Source organism: Molossus molossus, unplaced genomic scaffold (genome assembly GCF_014108415.1).
Source record: "Molossus molossus isolate mMolMol1 unplaced genomic scaffold, mMolMol1.p scaffold_m16_p_11, whole genome shotgun sequence".
Classification (NCBI taxonomy): Eukaryota; Metazoa; Chordata; class Mammalia; order Chiroptera; family Molossidae; genus Molossus; species Molossus molossus.
Window position 1 is genome coordinate 18504772 of NW_023425346.1, and position 18642 is coordinate 18523413.

The 18642-nt window shown below is 47.2% G+C and overlaps 1 protein-coding gene and 1 long non-coding RNA gene across 2 annotated transcripts in view; both read right to left on the minus strand.

Moving 5' to 3' along the window:
- Positions 1-18642, minus strand: part of TMEM163 (transmembrane protein 163) — a 249137-nt gene that overhangs the window by 124025 nt on the left and 106470 nt on the right. The gene's annotated exons all lie outside the window — the stretch shown is intronic.
- Positions 16478-18027, minus strand: LOC118625432. The gene is made up of 3 exons (XR_004958677.1): positions 17915-18027; positions 16847-17149; positions 16478-16564 (listed from the first exon to the last, which is right to left on the minus strand). It is a non-coding gene; the product is annotated as an uncharacterized LOC118625432 (long non-coding RNA).

Sequence of the window (18642 nt, forward strand, 5' to 3'; positions counted from 1 at the left end):
GAAAGAAAACTGTGTGCTATGGAACGATGCCTCATAAGAAAGAAACGAAAGAAGAGGCAGAGGCCAGGCGGGGAAGGAGAAGCTTCGCATCGCATGTCGCAGGCCCGCCTGGACTAAGCCGGCACCCCGACCGAAGCTGGTCCTGCCGCACCATACAATGACCTGCACACAACCATCCGTCACAACAGTGTTCAGTCTCCGGGAGAAGGAGGAAAATATAACCTTGCATCAGTCTTTTCAGCAACATCACATCAGTGGCAGCTGAAGAGGAGGAGGCGAGGTCCTGCCTGGGGTTGGGGTGAAGGGGCGCAGCAGGGGGGGAACCTCTCCCGAGCTCAGGGGCCTCGGCTGCCTCCTGCAATGAGGAGAACAGCATCCGCCTGCTGGAACACACTCCTGCCTCCTAAGCCATGTCTGCTTCTGGGGCCATTCTTCCTGTAACAATGGCACTAAAACATCCTTCTCTATTCCAAGAGGCATCTCTGTGCCATGGCTACTTGAACAAAATAATGCATTAGAATCCCTTCAGTGCTGCTTACGCCCGTGGAAAGGGAGACTGTGGCGCTTCCACAGATGCTTCTGCTGGCGTCGCTGTCACTTAGGGCGCCGGCTTCGGGAACAGCTGCCTGGATTTGCATCCTCATCCACCCTGCTAGGCGCTGAACGGTGAGCAACCTCTTTCATGTCCGTGGGCCTCAGTTCCCCAACCTGTGGAACGGAGGTAGGAATCTCTAGCTCACGGAGTTGCTGTGTACTGGGGGAGCTGATGCATGTACAGCATTCTGAGCACACCGTCAACACCGACGGGCATGTTTCTCATAATGAGCTCTCGCCATCATCGCCTTCCAGACTCTCTTATTTATCATGTATGGTGATAAAACTTTCAGAGTGCAAACATCTGATAAGAGATTCCTACAGACTGAAGGGAAAAAAAAATCAATCGAACCAAGTCCAGACCTAATGAGGTCTCTCACTCAAAGCCCCATGGAGAGGGCCCCAGGCCCTGAGAAGCGGAGGCCACTTGCCTGCAGCTGAAATGGAATTCAAGGGCTAACGAGGGAGCTGACGCCAAGGGACACTAAGGGAAGGGCCGCACCACATCAGCGGGAGCTACCTGCGGCCCGTGCTCTTAAACCTTTCTCAGGTTTCCATCGGCCCGATGCTCCGTGACTTGGCCTCCTGCCCTCCTCCACTCCAGCCACACTGTCCACCCAGCTGTTCCGAGACGCCTACCCCACCCCTCAGGGCCACTGTCTTGCTTTTCCTTGCGTGTGGATGCTCCTCCCCAGATATCCGCACGCTGTTCCCGCCCATCCCCCGCAGCGCCCTGCCTTCCCCAGCCAGGCTCTCTGACCACATTGTTTAGCCTGTAACTGCTACTTCTGTCCTTCTCCAGTCCCTCTCCAGCGCCACGGTTCTCCACAGGGCTACTTATAATCTACTGTACATTCTATTTCTTTTGTGCTCCATAGGGCAGGGACTTCTGTTCACGGCTCTGTCCTGGGGGCCTAGCACAGCCTGGCACACGGCGGGTGCTGCATAAATGAGCGACAAGACTGCTGCACGGGAAACACTCCTCTTGTTAGAAATACAAGTTAAATGATACAGCAAACACTCTGTTGAACTCTCCTTGCTTTTCGACAATGAAATCACATTTTTGGATGCCCTAATTGATAGCCAAGTCAAGTTTCTCAGCTGTTGCCAGAGCAGAGCTGAGGAACAATACAAACCTTTGAAATGAAAAGCAGAAATGTATCCCACTGCCAAGAAAGGGGCTGGACTGGAGACGGGCAGCAGCCTCAAACACACACCGCAACTCACTGCCCAGCCACGGTGTTCAAAGGAACATCCTCCGAGCTCATGGAAGGAACACGCAGAAGGCTTCTGGTAGGGCTGCAGGACGTCTGCACAACCCCTCCATGTCCCCTGTGTGAAAACCGCAAGTGCAAAACACCTCTCTAGAAGCTAAGTTTCAGGCAGGATATAATCCTCAAAGTCTATTTGGAAGGCAAAACACAGAGAACCATGAATTTGTTGACCATTTCATCTTAGAAGACCTCTCTGAAATTGCTTGTAAAAAATAGTCCAAAGACACCAGGTGAAGACCCAAGACTCTTGCTGAGGAGAGAAGAGAGTATCGGTAGTAACTTGTATTGGATTCATACATGAAGGTTTGTTAAAATTAGCTATAACGTGAAAGTATCAACAATGTGCCAGAGCATGGTCCATACTCAATAAATGTTACTTATTATTATCATTGATATTTCTCATAATCATGATGTAAAAAGTTGGGATATTTCATTAATAAAAATGTAACCACAAAAAGAAAGAAACAGTTGCTTCTTCATTTAATATAAACAAACACAAAATTTGAGTACAAAAGCCTTATCATCAATGTTTCTCTCAGAGAGGATTTTTTGTGCACAGGCTTCGACGTTTTGAACCAAGAGCTGGGTAAAGTCTGTAATGAAGAGCACGCCAGCTCTAGGGACCTCCACACAGTGTTCAAAATGTGGGTGGTCAACTTTAACAAGTTGCACAGTTGAGTCACGGTACACAAGTGCCGCTGAAAGTCTTTGGATGGCACTTGTTGGATGAAGGGCTGTTTCCAGGACAACCCCTTTTCATCCGGGACCTTCTGATCTCGGGCCAGGCTTCTATTAGTTGAGGCACCATGAAGAGGCTTAAACAATACGACTGCGCTGCATCACCGTTCCGGAGACTCGACGTGCAAGACTGGGTGTTAGCGGGCTGGTTCCTTCTGAGGGCTCCGAGAGGGGGCAGGCTCCACGCCTGGCTGGTGGTTTGCTGGCAATCTTTGCCTTTCTTTAGCTTCACCCCACTTTCTGCCTTCATCTTCACATAGCATTCTGGCTGTGTGTGTATGTGGGGAGGGGTGTCTATGTCCAAATTCTCCCTTATTATGAGGACACCTGTCATATTGGTTTAGGGGACCACCCTATTCCAGTAGGACCTTATCTTAATTAATGACCCCTGTATTATACTACTTCCAAATAAGGTCACATTCAGAGGTACTGGAATGAGAACTTCAACATATGAATTTGGAGAGACGCAGCGGAACCCATACAGCTGTTGACAGAGGCAGGCCTGGTCCAGCAGGGCCCCCACTGGGACAGATACTGCAGTCGCTGGAACTCCTGGAGCTGTCACAAGGTGGCAGTAAGCACCAGTGCTGGCTATTACTGAGAGCTTTAATTAACCATAAAATTTAATAAAGTGTCAGGGGTTACTATAACAACCAATGTTAAATCAAACATCACTTATAGTTGCTAATTTAATCCAGCAGAAAAATCCAAAAGTGCCTTCTACCCTTTCCAGACCTATAACCAGTAGGCAGGGTACCATTTCCTTTCCCGTGAGGCCTGGGCAGAATGAGGAAATGGGGAAACAGGGGTCTAAAAGGAGAGTCCATCTTTGATTTAATATCTAGGCCAAGTCCTAAAAAAACTATGGTCTTTAAAGTCCTAAAAAAAAAAGGTCTACACTTGACCTTGAACCAGAGTATCAGCCCTACGTGGGAAGCTGGGTTGAGAGTATCGTGTACAAACAGTCTGCACCCCAGCATAACTCACAGTCCCCGATGCTGCCCTTCCGCACGTCCAGAGGTATACCCGGGTCAAAGACCAGGAAGACACACGAGTCTGGAGCACACAGATAAATGGCACAGGAGAGCATCAGGTAACTGTCTCCTCACTTTCTAATGCTAGAATACTAAGACTCTAACTAAGGAGACAGCTCCTTACCCAAACAGGCTCAAATGCTACCCCGGAGTTTCTGGCTGATGGGGTTCCTTTCCCTGGTAACAGACCCGGTATCGCCGCATGATGTCAAAAACCTGGGACACTCCAGAGACCTCTCCTGGGCACTGGTGAAGAGGTATTCGAACACGTAACAAGAAGGGACACGCTTTAAACCCAATGACTGCAGAGTGTTTCTATTTCTTTTGCTTTGAGGAGGAAAGCTGCTCCAGAGTGGGCCCTGCTGTGTGACAGGAAAAGCAACCCTGTCAGTCACAGGCTCTCTGTAAACCGCCACATCCGAAGGGAGGCGAAACGTCATGGAGCCCAGGAAAATCTAAACACCAGTCCCTTCAACGTCAGGAAGATTCACACCCAGCTGGGAATGAACCACTTACTTCGGGTCCTAGAATGAATACTTCGGGAAACAGGAAAATTCACCATGTGACCATGAGGACTGTTGTCTCCCCAAAATCCTACTACATGTAGGGCTCTGGAGAATCAGTCAGGCCACAGGCCAGGAAGGCTGTGAAGTTGTTAATTTAAAAAACATCCCCTGGCAACTCCGAGAGTAAACGTGAGTCAGAGAAGAAGAAAGAAGGGGGAGGACACGTGACCCCGCGATGAAGGCATTTACCACCACTGCTGAACTGCCAATCACATCTCGGCACTCACCCCTCTGGCTAGAAAAGCAAAGCCCAACACGAAAGACAATTATCACCTTGGGATCTGATCTACAGTTCCTCAGTCAGACAAAACAGAGCAGATCACATCTGACAGGAAAGACAAAGCCAGCCCAGGGCCCAGGGAGAGGGCACCCAACCAGCTCACGCCATCCACCAAGGCAACACCACACCACAGCACTGCTCAGAAAGGGAGTCTTCCATCCAAGCTTCATTAAATGCCTACTGCATGCAAAGTCCGTAGGCTAGATGGGGCGATGGAGAACGTACAGAATAAACACATGGACCCTGACCCCTAGAAACGCACCACAGAGCAAGGCAAATGTATCACAATGCAAGGTTTGCCGGTCATAAGAATACAAATGGCTGTAAGCTTTGTCATTTGATAATGGCAGAATCAAGAAGGGTGCATGAAATAGATGGCATCTGAGATGGTACTGAAGGGTGGCAAGTGGGTATACAAAAACTGGGAGAGGAGAGGCCATTCCGAGTGGAGGGAGGAGAACCAGTTAGACTGAGGTGTGGGGCTCATGAAGGGTCTTAGCAGCCTAAGAATCACAGGCCTACGTTAGTAGGGAATGGGGACCATTTCATGTTAGAGGGGATCTGAGATGTGCTTTAAATGTTTACTCTGGCCCTGGCTGGTTTTTCTCAGTGGTTAGAGCATCGGCCTGCAGACCAAAAGGTCACGGGTTTAATTCCTGGTCAAGGGCACATACCTGGCTTGCAGGTTCAATTCCCAGCCTGGGTCAGGATCGTGAGGAAGGCAACCAATCAATGTGTCTCTCTTATATTGATGTTTCTCTCTCTCTCACACCCTCCCTTCCAGTCTATCAGAAAATCAATGGAAAAGTATCCTTGGGTGAGGATTAACCAAAAAAAAAACAAAAAAAAAAAACCCACAAAAGTTTACTCTATATCCAACAACGCCTAGGATGGATGGGATAAGACAAAGGTAGTATAATAATGAAGCTATTTTATAGCTATTTTATTTTATTTATTTTTTTAAAGTTTTTTCTTTATTGGTTTTAGAGATAGAGGAAGGGAGAGGGAGAAAGAGAGAGAAACATCAATGAGCGAGAACATCGACTGGCCGCCTTCTGCATGTCCCCCACTGAAAATTTTGCCCACAACCTAGGCATGTGCCCTGACCAGGAATCGAACCAGCGATCTCTTGGTGCATGGGTCAATGCTCAACCACTGATCCACACCGACTGGACATGATGAGGCTATTTTAATAGTTCATGCATAAGGTCAAGACATCCAGAAGCAGGACCTGGGTGAGCTCTGATGTACAGACAGATACAGAGGACCTGGGCACGGAAAAGGGACCATGGGAAGGCGAGGATCAAAGAAGGGGCCAACACGTAAAAGAGGATGACCCTCCACACTCACCGAGTGCCTACTGTGTACAGTGCACGGGTGATGCAAATATGATAACACACTCCTACCCTCAGGAGACCGGAGGGAGACAGGGCATCAGTGGTCACGGTACTGATGGCAACAGCTACATGATTTGGGCTTTAAAGATAAATAGAACAACAAGTGCTGGCAAGGGTGTGGAGAAAAGGGGACTCTAGTACACTGCTGGTGGGAATGCAGACTGGTACAGCCACTTTGGAAAACAGTATGGTGTTTCCTCAAAAAATTAAAAATTGAACTGCCGCGCTGGCCGGTTTGGCTCAGCGGTTAGAGCATCAGCCCGTGGACCAGAAAGTCCTGGGTTTGGTTCCTGCTAAGGGCACATACCTCAGTGGCAGTTTGTCCCTGGCCCCAGTTGGGGTCGTGTGGGTGGCAGCCAGTCAATGTCTCGCTCTCACATCGATGTTTCTCTCTCTCTCTTCTTCCCTCTCTCCCTCCCACTCTATCTGAAGATAAATGCAAAAATGTCCTTGGGTGAGGATAAAAAAAAAAAAATTGAATTGCCATTTGACCCAGTGATCCCACTTCTAGGAATATATCCTAAGAAGCCTGAAACACCAATCAGAATATATGTACCCCTATGTTCATAGCAGCGCTATTTATAATCGCTAAGATCTGGAAACAGCTCAAGTGTCCATCAATAAATGAGTGGATAAACAAACTGTGGTACATATACACAGTGGAGTACTATGCAGCTGTAGAAAGAAATATCTCTTATCCTTTGAGATGACATGGAGGGACCTCGAGAATATCATGCTAAGTGAGATAAGTCAATCAGAGAAAGACAAATGCCACATGATCTCACTTATTTGTGGAATATCATGAACAAGGTGGGCTGATGAACAAAATAGACCCAGAGACACAGAAAGGAGTATGATGGTTCAGACTGACAATCCTCAGAGTAGGGGGGTGGGGAGGATGGATGAGATGAACCAAAGAACTTATATGCACGTATGCATAACCAATGGCCATAGACAATGCTAGGGGACTAGGGGGGCGGGATGGGGAGGAGGGTGTCTAGGGGGGAAAAAGGAGAAACATCTGTAACAAAAATAAATTAATAAAAGTTGAATGAATAAAAATTAAGATAAATAGACTTGCTCTTATTCATCATTCACTTAAACGTGAAATTCCTGTCATCATTCAAACCTCCTCCTACCCTCTAGTCCCAAGCCTCTCTGATTCTTATTTTTTCTAAGAGTTATTGATGAGCTATACTCAGTTCAATCCTATTAAGTTTAAAGCTGAGGTCCTCATTTTCAAACAAGGACCTAGTAGAGATACAAAGAAGTTAAACAAGTTGCCCAAGGTCACACATCAGTGGACAAACCAGCTTGCCTGTCTCTAACCTGTGCTCTTACCTGCCGCCCCTCCCTCAAATCTTCCCCCTCAGCCTGGCCACTGTCACCGGCAGCAGAGCTACTGTGACTGCTGAGCTCTGGGTTCCTCCCAGTGCTCGCCCAGTGCTTCCAGAGAAGTCTGCCTAACCAGGTCTGCAGCACACCCTCCCATTTACAGATGTTCCCGGCTCCCTTCGGGCCGCCAAACAAAGCTCGAATGCCACAGTCTCACTTTCAGGGACCCGCAGCACTGGTCAAACACCACTTATATGTGCCGCATTTATTTAGCCTTTAGGAGCAACAACCATTTTATGTTTTCCTGCAGCCTACATGGCGCACAAATGTGCACATATTAAGACTGTCGGTCAGCAACAGGCAATGGGGCAGAGGGGTGGCGGGGCGGAGGGGCGGTGGGGCGGCGGGGCGGAGGGGCGGCGGGGCGGCGGGGCGGAGGGGCGGCGGGGCGGCGGGGCGGAGGGGCGGAGGGGCGGCGGGGCGGCGGGGCGGAGGGGCAGTGGGGCGGAGGGGCAGTGGGGCGGAGGGGCGGAGGGGCAGTGGGGCAGTGGGACGGAGGGGCGGAGGGGTAGTGGGGCAGTGGGGCGGAGGGGCAGTGGGGTGGAGGGGCGGAGGGGCAGTGGGGTGGAGGGGCGGAGGGGCGGAGGGGCGGAGGGGCGGAGGGGCGGAGGGGCGGAGGGGCAGTGGGGCAGTGGGGCGGAGGGGCGGAGGGGCAGTGGGGCAGTGGGGCGGAGGGGCGGAGGGGCAGTGGGGCAGTGGGGTGGAGGGGCAGTGGGGCGGAGGGGCGGAGGGGCAGTGGGGCGGAGGGGCGGAGGGGCAGTGGGGTGGAGGGGCGGAGGGGTGGAGGGGCGGAGGGGTAGTGGGGTGGAGGGGCAGTGGGGTGGAGGGGCGGAGGGGCAGTGGGGCAGTGGGATGGAGGGGCAGTGGGGCAGTGGGGTGGAGGGGCGGAGGGGCAGTGGGGCAGTGGGGCAGTGGGGCGGAGGGGCAGTGGGGTGGAGGGGCGGAGGGGCAGTGGGGCGGAGGGGCAGTGGGGCGGAGGGGCGGAGGGGCAGTGGGGCAGTGGGGCGGAGGGGCAGTGGGGCAGTGGGGCGGAGGGGCAGTGGGGCGGAGGGGCGGAGGGGCGGAGGGGCAGTGGGGCAGTGGGGTGGAGGGGCGGAGGGGCAGTGGGGTAGAGGGGCGGAGGGGCAGTGGGGTGGAGGGGCAGTGGGGTGGAGGGGCGGAGGGGCGGCGGGGCAGAGGGGCGGCGGGGCAGAGGGGCAGAGGCCGAGGCTGAGGTAGAGATCTCTGGAAATAAGAGAAAACCAGTGTCCTAATAATCACCCATTTTCATGGTATTCTACTTGCTTCCTGCCAAAGCTCCAGCTCCAGGAGCTTCTGTCTCAAGAATACAAGATAGGAAGCCTTTAGGAAGACAAGACAGTATGGGGTCAATACGTGGGTTGTGTGGTCCAGACAGGACCTGCCATGCGAGGTGGGTTACAGCTTGGGCGGTCTTCAAAGGTGAGGACGGAACTGACACATGGAGAAGAGAGAGCAGAAAACACACAGCTCCCCTAAAAGCTCCATTGTGAGTCTAAAGGCATCCACTTTCTATTACACGAGGAACCCCCTTTCTGCAGCACTGAGCCTGGCAGCCAGTGAGGAGAGCTAACCCAGCAGCGCGCCACCGCCCGGAGACTACGTGGAACACAGCAGCCCAAGCAGACTGTGCCCTCTGCTCCGCCATTAGCATCTCCCAGGAGCTGAGCAGGACCAGTCTCCAGCAAGCTCTTCAAAGGGCACACACCCCACACCCCACACCCCACACCCCGGTGCTGCCTGCAGTTCTACTCGGAGGAGACGTCCTAAGAAACCGCTCTGCTGAAAAGCGTGTAGGAGCAGACCTAAGGTGGTGAGAACAGAGCCAGAGCAGCAGGGGGGAGGCAGGGAATGAGGGAGGGTGGAAGGGAAGCCAAGTCCCAAAATGACTATCAGTCACTGCTCTTCAATCAATCAGTCACCCTCTAGGCAGCTCAGAGCACGGGCTACTGCAGGGTTAATGGTTTCTAGTGACTAAAAGCTTGATTCATAAAAAATTGAAGATGGCTCTGGCTCTGGGATTGTTTTTCCATGCAGAGGTTTCACTCAGGGAGATGCTGGCCGCCCGTAGTGATTAACCCCCAGGAAGGCCGCTCGGCCACCACGCAGCCTTTCCGGAGCATTCTTGCCGGGAAGCAGGCGCAGGAATCAACCTGAGAGCCAGCGCAGGAGGGTCATTTAATGAAGGCGTCAGGCTCTCTAGGTGGAGAATTTAAAGGCCGTGTGCGACTACTTAAATGAATGCAGGGAAATTCAGTTACAGGCACAGCCGCGAACAATGGGAGAGCTGAGATGGCAGCTCCCACCGCACCTGGCAGCAGGGAGCCCGCCATCCAGCAGGCTTCAGAAACACGTTTAATCGGCATCACTCCGGTCTGGAAGGAAGGGGGGGGGGGGGCTAAAGGTTATCTATTTCATCACCAGGCTTAGTTTTGTTTTGTTTTTCCACTGTATGTGGACCTGAACTTAACTGAGTTTCAAATGAGTGTGATGCATCTTATTTCTGCTAGGTGGTAATTACATCCCATAACTTATTAAATGAGAAATCCCACTTCAAAAAAAAAAAAAGTCATTACCACTAAAAATAAAAATGGAAGCTAGCTATTTATATGCTGCCTGTCACCATGCCCTCTCACACACACGGCAGGGAAAAACAAAGACATATGGGCACAAAAAGCTCCTCTCCTGTTCCCGGGAGCAGGATGCGTGAGAACTCCACATTCGGAGGCGATCCCTCCAGCAGAAATCCTGCTCACTGTATTCGTTAGTTTCGATTCATTTCCATCTACTAGTCTAGATGATCAGCAAGTAGTATCATTTCATCAAGCACACAAATTGCCACTTTCAAAAGAAGGCATGGTAGCCAATTCTCTGAATCCCATAGAATCTGAATATAAACTCTACACTACAGCATGCAGCGTGGACTCACGGATGGTCGGTGTCTGTCTGTCTCTGTCTCTGTGTCTCTCTGTCTGTCTTTCTCAGAAGAAAGAATGACAAGGAGAAGTAGCAAGTTAATGGGTTTCACTGAACAAAAAAGAAGTGAAAAGTCTATATCGAGGCTGCGTCGTATATGTTCCGAATTACAGCATGTGCAAGTGAGTGATCAATTGTACACAGAGCGTAACCTCTTTTAACCGACCTCCACTTATCCACTTGCTGGAGTAGCAGACACTAGTCCCTCTGCAGAGCTCCCTGACTGCCTGAGGCTACCCCCTCTGGGTGCTCAGTTCTACTTTACCAGTATTTAGTCAACAAGTAGTGTTGTCTGCTCCCAAACCTGCTTACGCCAGTTGTATCCGATAGTACAATTACATAATACTAAATATTTACAGTAATATTAATAGCTAACACATGCTATGTAATTCTCACAGCAATCCTGGGAGGTCTGTATGATCAGCAGGCTTATTTTCCTATTGAAAAAACAGAGACCACAGCCCAGCTTTACGCTAAAGATTGCAGAGCTCAGATGAGAACCTGGACAGTCTGGCTCCACAGTCCATGCCTCTAACTACTAGGCTTTCCTCCTAAATAGTAGGTATATTGATATTTACGAGAGCAAAAGGCAGTAGTAGTTTCTAGGGATTAGATTACAGTTGGCCCTCCTTTATCATGGTTAGTCAGTTCCAGACTCGACCGCGATAAAGGGGTTTCCGTGAAGTAGGATTCTTTCTTTAGGCACATACAGTATAGTGTTTGAAAAACCCGCGATAGAGGGTTCGGCGACCGCCGAACCGCGAAGTGCCGAGGGACGACTGTGAATCCTTTGGAAAGACTCATTAAGGCCATGGTCGAAAATCAGTTGACTCTGCACCACATGTGGGCAAGATCATTGTAAAAGACTGAGAGGGGGAAAAAAAATCACAAAAAATGTAGGTTTCTGGGCTCAGACGAGCTGACAAGCATGTATGGGTATGCTCTGCTCTAGTCCCAAGTGACTAGAAATCGGGGCAGCTCGTTCTAGATACAGTTTATAACAAGTTCAATTCAGAACTCCAGGCACTGATTATATCTTCGGAGTCTACATGTTTTATGTGTAGACATATAAACTTCATACATATAACGTTAAAATGTAACATTAGCGATATCTACATCCCCAGCTTTACCCTATTTTTTTTTTTTTTTATCAATCAAAACTCCTAGTCCTAATTACAATCTGGCAAAGAGGCTTCTATTCGTGTAGGTGTGTTAACAACACCCACACACATCCAGAGCGATCAAGAACCTCAAAAGAGGGAACCGGGTCTAAACGAGTCTAGTGCTGCTCCCAGAGGAAATCAAGCTCCTTGAGAGCAGGGTTTGCCTGGTGAGTTCGCTCCTGTATCCCTGGGCCCTAGAAAAACGCCCACCACATAAAAGACAATCAATTGACATGTACTGAATGAATTGTATGCAACTGCAATGCTGGCTAGGGAGCTGAGGTCTAGAGAAGCAAAACAGCACAGGGAATTGGAAAGGTTCCTAGCAAGTAATGAAGGTGAATGTGGTTTTCTGTGACTCAGTTGCTTAGTGGTGCGATTCTTCTCCAACAGGGCAATGGGTTAACAGTGGCAGAAAACAGAATGTAGGCAGAGGACTAAAAATGTCTCATGGAAGGAAAGGAAGAGAATCAATACCCAAGAACCTACTTAGTACCAAATGCCTCAAGATACATTTATATTTTAAAACACAAAGGTCTGTAAAGCAGTTCTAAGCCCCTTTACGAGTTTTATATATTCAGCTAATAGCCCCGGACTCCCTTTAAGACTTGCCTTATTAGTAACAGAGTAGATTTTTAGCCAGCGTGATCAAAGAATGAAATGAACACTTCACAGCCACTCACAGGAGACCTCCTTACAAATGACAGGAGAACGGAGCATCAATAAGCATCTGCAGCATAATTACAAGAAGTAAGATATACTTAGGAACTCTACTGACCTAAGTTACTGCTCCGAAAGGTTCCTCGGGCAGGGAGGATGGCACATGGCAAGAAGCATTAGCCAGTGGTTCAGAAGAACGAAATATGATCTGCACAGCTCATCAGTCGTGTGACTTCCAGTCGAGCACAGCCTACAGGGCCCCAGTGGCCTCATCCATAAAAGGGACTAAATTTGCCCCATGAACTTGAAGATTTTAGGACTAAGTCCACGCTGTTCTGGGTTGACCGGACATAATCAGGGCCATATTACGACTTTCACAGACCGTGGGCACTTCTGCCCCCTCCTCCAGCAATTACGTCTTAACTACATACTATGTTTTGTTATATTTTACAACTTTATAGACGAGTGTTCAAATATTATATATTAAAAAAACATTTTCTTTGACCTAAGAAGCTCTTCCTAAGCTCTTCCTACTGATTTCAAAAGAAATTAAAACATTTTTATGGGCACAAAACAAAAGTATTACAGGCCCCAAAGTGGCCTACGGAGAAGTCAGCCGAGCAGTATGGCTGGACACCAAACCTATTCCCCGGGAACAAATACCGCCAGCCCTCCCCTTCTCAAACCAGACCCCGTACAAGAGACGTCTTCACACACACATGGGATCAGAGTGACTCTGCCGAAGGACTCATCTGGCTGCCTGTCCAGGATGGGCGGAGCAGGCAGAGCTGGAGCCCTGGAGGCAGAAATTAACCCAACAGTGTCGGAGTCACTAAGCGATGAGCACGTCAGGGACAGATGCCAAGGCAACTGCACAGGCAAGTCTATTGACCACCCACCGTATCCTTCCTGTCCTCCTGCCTTCTAAACTGCTTCTAATATTTTCTGGTCTCCGTGATTCAAATTCAATTCAGTCAACAAATATTTTTAGAGTGCCTACTATATGCCAGACACCATTCAAGACACTTAATAGAAAAACCAAAACAAAGACCCCTGCTACACCTGATAAATAATAAACATAATAAGTAAGTATACTGTACGTGCAAAGGTAGTCAAGGATATGAAGACGAGGGCAGAGTGAGGGGGCTCAGGGGTTCTGGGTGGAGGGGGTGCTGCGGTATTAAGTCCAGTGGACAAAGCAATCCTCACTAAGAAGGTGGGTGTCAGCAAAGACATGGAGGCATGAAGTAGATTCTCGGGGACAAGCATTCCTGAAAGGGGGACCAGCTTCAGTAAAGGCTTGAAGATAAGACTGTGTCTCTGATTACTCCAAAACTTGTCCTCAAAGGAGAAAATTAAAAATATGTTACCAGCAACTGAAATCAATCTCTACTTTAGATGGAGGATGGAGGAAGGAAGTGGTGAAGATCTGATTTAAACAAGCTGAGCCTGAAATGGTCCACTGAAAATTTAGACATGGACCCTGTAACTGGAGAAGAAGGTGGGGGCTGCAGGTATGCCTTTGGGAATGGGACAGAGAAGGGTCAGATGCTCACCAATCCCATTTCCTATTCTTGCCTTTCCCGTGCAGTTAGGTTGAAATCATATAATACAGTTCTGGTCAACAGGATGTGGGTGGAATTGAAGTCTGCTGCTTCCAGACCCGGCCATAACCCCCTTGCAGGCCTGTCCGTGCTCTGTCTTCCCTGTCCACAGCATTGGCAGTGACCTCACTGTTAAGACGGCAGCATCGTAAGATGCAGGCTCTCAGATTCCCAAGTCACTACTTGAAGGACTGCTGCCATGAAGGGCTGCCCAACCCACTCAGGATGTGGAATGAGAAACAAACTATGAGGTCATTGCCCTCAGCCCCTGAGATTTCTGGGGTTGTGAGAGCAGCTCGCGTAACTTGCCCTGACAAAGGCAACAGACATCTCTACAGAGCAGACACTCTAACTGGAAAGAATCAAAATCGACAAGGGGCCATTCCTCTTTTGAAACTGCCTTGCAAGGGTCAGTGAAGACCTCCTGATCTCCAAGGGCAAAGACTAATTAAACCTTTATCTCACTGAATATGTGAAATTATTTCTATTTTCCTCCTTGAAACTCTGTTTTCTTCAGTTTTCCAGAACCCAGTTCTTCCCTGGTCTTCTGTTTTTCTCCCTGGCTACTGATTTCTTCTCCTGCAGCCTCAGTTATACACCGCCTCATGGGGGTCCCATTCTCTCTCAAAGCTACAACTCCCACTTGCACTCTCAGGGGTTCTCCACCTGTATCTCTAGTCCTCAGATATCTCCTGAGCCATAATCCCTATTGGACACATCTGTCTTATGGGGTGTGATTATTTTATGTATCAACTTGGTAGGTCACGGGGTGACCAGATATTGGGCTAACATTATTTCCGGTGTGTGTGAGGATGTTCCTGGATGAGACTGACATTTGAACCAGTGGACTGAGTGCGGCAGATGGCCCTCCCCAATGCGGATGGGCACCATCCAATCCCCTGAGGGCCTGGGCAGGGCAAAAAGACAGGGAAAGGGAGATTTTGCCTCTCTGCCTGACTGCTGAGCTGCGACACTGGTCTCCTCCTGCCCTCGGACTAAGACTTAGACCACTGACTCCTCAGTTCCCAGGCCTTCAGACTCAGACTGAAACACACACTGGCTTTCCTGGGCAGATCATGGACTTCTCAGTCTCCTTAACCACATAAGCCAACTCATGATAAAGTGTGTGTGTGTGTGTGTGTGTGTGTGTACGTGTGTGCGCGTGAAAGTGCTCATGCTACCGGTTCTGTGTCTCTGGAAAATACTGACTAATACATGGGTTATGGCCATTATAAGCTATTCCAACACAGAATTATCTTGCCTCCAAAACAATGCTGCCCCATATATAGTCATTTGGACCAGTAATAACATTATCCTCTGGCCACCTGAATCATGAACTCAGTCACCCCTGACTCACACTTGTCTTTCCCAGTCTCCTATGCCACATAGAGTCATTTCAACCTTACCTCTTTCTGCTGGAAGAGAACACCCAGAAAATCTCCATCAGGGAGACTTGACAGACTTTACCTTTTTTTTTTTTTTTTTTGGTACGTGCCCCTAGCGGGAACCGAACCCAGGACTCTCTGGTCCGCAGGCCGACACTCCAACCGCTGAGCCAAACCAGCCAGGGCAGATTTTACCTTTTAATAGGCTTTTTCCTTTGGTTACCGGACTCTCCCCTAAATCAGTTCAAGTTCAAAGGCCCTAAGTATTATTTTAAAAGATGATGGAATTTCATTTTATTACAATAGTTTGGATTTGGCCTCAAAGGCCACATTTGAACTGACGATCAGGAGAGATTTCAACAAAGTAATTTAAGGTGATCAGTAAATATACCCCATGAAGTCACAGATATCCTAGTTAAAAAAAAGCCCCATGAAAGAGGTCTTCTGGCCTGTTCAGGGCATAGGGAGATGACACCTTCTGAAAACCACCAGGAGAAGTGCTGTCCCTTCCCTAACAAAAGAAAGCCATGTGGCCCTCCTCAGGATTCCAGGTCACTGGGACGACACACACATACATGTACGCGCACACACATGCTACATCCAAGCACACACGTACCCATGACCTCAGCACGGCTGAGTCCTGACTGACAGGGACAACCATAACTTTTAACCCTCCCCGGACTGAAGACTCTCCCCTTCCTTCCTTCCTTGGGTCCAGCAGAGCAGGAGACTCGGATAAACTGGCACTGTCTTACTCATCCCCGGCAAATCTACATACAGGCTCAATCCGTGGAAAGAAAGAATCTTTGTTTCAACTTTTGAACATTGAAGTTAGTCTAAAGCACTCTGCAACTCCTCTCACAAGTCCCATCTCTCTAAACCCACCTCATCAGTTTGGATTCATTTTCTCTTTCACCTGGACTATTGCAATAACCTACTGACTGGTTCCAACCCAACCCCTTTCCCTTCGCTCTGCTGCCAGAGTGGCTTCTGATAGACACGTCTGCTCCTGACTCTCCCGTTTTAAATCTTCCACGAAAAATACTGGTGAGCCCAAGGAGATATGCACAAGAATAGTAACTACAGCACCATTCACACACAGGAAAAACTAGCAATGGGGACAGTGTTCATCCATGGGGAATGGTTAAATAATTTGTTACAGCCACATACAGAATATTATGCAGCAGGTAAACACAACAGCCAGGTTTATACATAGTAACAAAGAAAGATGGACTAGGTAATAGTGCTCATGAAAAAGCAAGTTTCAGATTTTGAAATGTATCCTTAGCAGTTCTTGAAAAAGAAAACCCTCAAAATTGTGCAAGATGTTTTCTCTAGATAGCTGTGTGTACAGGGATATAATGGGGCCTGAAAGGTCACTCCCCAAACCGGTAATACCTGAAGTTCTGGGGCAGAGGAGAGAGGAACAGGAGTCAGGAGGGGTGCTCTCATAGGAATTCACAGTGTTCACATACTGCATCTGTAATTTAAATATTAACTAAATTCAAGTATTAAGTTTAAACAGAAATATAAAGCCTAAAATGTCTTTAAAAACTTCCCTGCATCAATAAGAAAAAAAGCAAGCCAATAAGAAAATGTGCTTTGGCAGTCATACTTATGAAGGCTTTCACTAACCCAAGGTCACAAAGGTTATCTTTTTCCCTTTACAGTTTTATAGTTCTAGCTCTTACATTTAAGTCTATGGTCCATTTGAGGTATTTTTTGCATATGGTATGAGGAAAGGGGTTCAACATCAATTTACCGTTTCTTAGATGGATATCCAGTTCTTCCAAAACCATTGTTGAAAAGACTATTCTTTCTCCATTGAACTGTCTTGGCACCTTGCAAAAATCAATTGACTGTAAATGTAAGGGTATATTTCTGGGCTCTCAATTCCATTTGCATCCATCATTATGCCAAAGTGACTGTCTTGATCATTTTAGTTTTATTGTAAGTTTTGAAATTGAGAAGAGTTAGTCCACCAACTTTCACCTTTTCAAGACTGTTTTGTCAATTCTGGGTTCTCTGCATTTCCATATAAAGATCAGGATAAGCTTGCCAATTTCTGCAAAATAGGAATTTCAACAGGGATTACACTGAATCTGTAGATCAACTTGGGGAGTAATGCCATCTTAACAATATTAAGTGTTCTGATCCCTGAACGTAGAATGTATTTCCATTTATTTGGGTATTTATTTTGTTTCAACAATGGTTTGTAGTTTTAAAATTCATTCTGCACTTCTTTTGTTAAATTTATTCCTAAGAATTTTATCCTTTTTGATGCTATTAGAAGTGGAATTGTTTTCTTTGCTTCGTTTTCAAACGTTTCATTGCTACTGCACACAAATATAATTATCTATATATTTATCCTGTTTGTATTCTACAATCTTGCTCAACTTATTTATTAGTTCTAATAGCTTTTAGTAGAGTTTTAGTATTTTCTATATACAAGACTATGTCACCTGCAGAGATAGTTTTACTTCTTCCTTTCCTATATGGATACATTTTATTTACTATTCTTGCCTAATTGCCCTGGCTAGAACCTCCAACACATTGTTGAATAAACATAGTAAGAGTGGATATCCTAATCTTAAGAGAAAAGCATTATCTTTCATCATTAAGTACGCTATTAGCTAGTTTTTCACAAACGTTCTTTATCATATTAAGGAAGTTCCCTTCTATTTCTAGTTTGTTGAGTGTTTTGATCCAGAAAGGACAGATTTTGTGAAATGCTTTTTCTGTGTCTATTCAGATAATTGTGCATTTTTTTTGTCATATATTTTATTAATATGCTGTATTACGTTAATTGATCTCCAGATGTTAAACTAACCTTGCATTCCTGGAATAAATCCCAGGTTATTGGGTATACTCCATTCCCATATTGATGAATTCAGCTTACTAGAATATTTTAACTTTGAAAATAATCTTGCCTTTTTGAGACATGACCATTGGTATCTGTCAAAAATGAAATATTGCACTGAAAAATATTAACTGGTTTTAGCAATTAAAAAATGATATAGCTTGTACTAGGTGATTAATTTGTACAAAACCGCACAGAATTTTAGACCTCACAGTATCCTCAGAATTTTATCCTAAGCAGTCTTTAATTATCAACTATAGTTATTTGTTATTTCACATTATTAAAGGGCATTGTTAAGTTGGATTATAACGTGTATTTTCTTCTGAAAATTATATCACAGCTCCAAATACAGCAGGGTTGGACATTCAACTATTAATGTTTGCAGCAAGTTAAGCAAGCCCAATTTTAACACTATTTAAGTCTCCCTTATATAACTTCCATCAACAATGTCATATCTTTACAATTTATCACACCGGAAAAGCACAAAAATGATTTTGTCTCTTTCTCTGAACAATAGGCACACTCTGATGGTAGAGTAAGCATCATGCATGGCCCCATTGACCTGGGGTAGTAAACTCATTCTGAGTTCACCTTACTAAATGATCACAATGTATAAAACTGAAAATGCAAGACCCATGTATATTATAAACCTTGTTTTCCCCCCACTAAATTCTCACACATAATCCACTATGCTGTGT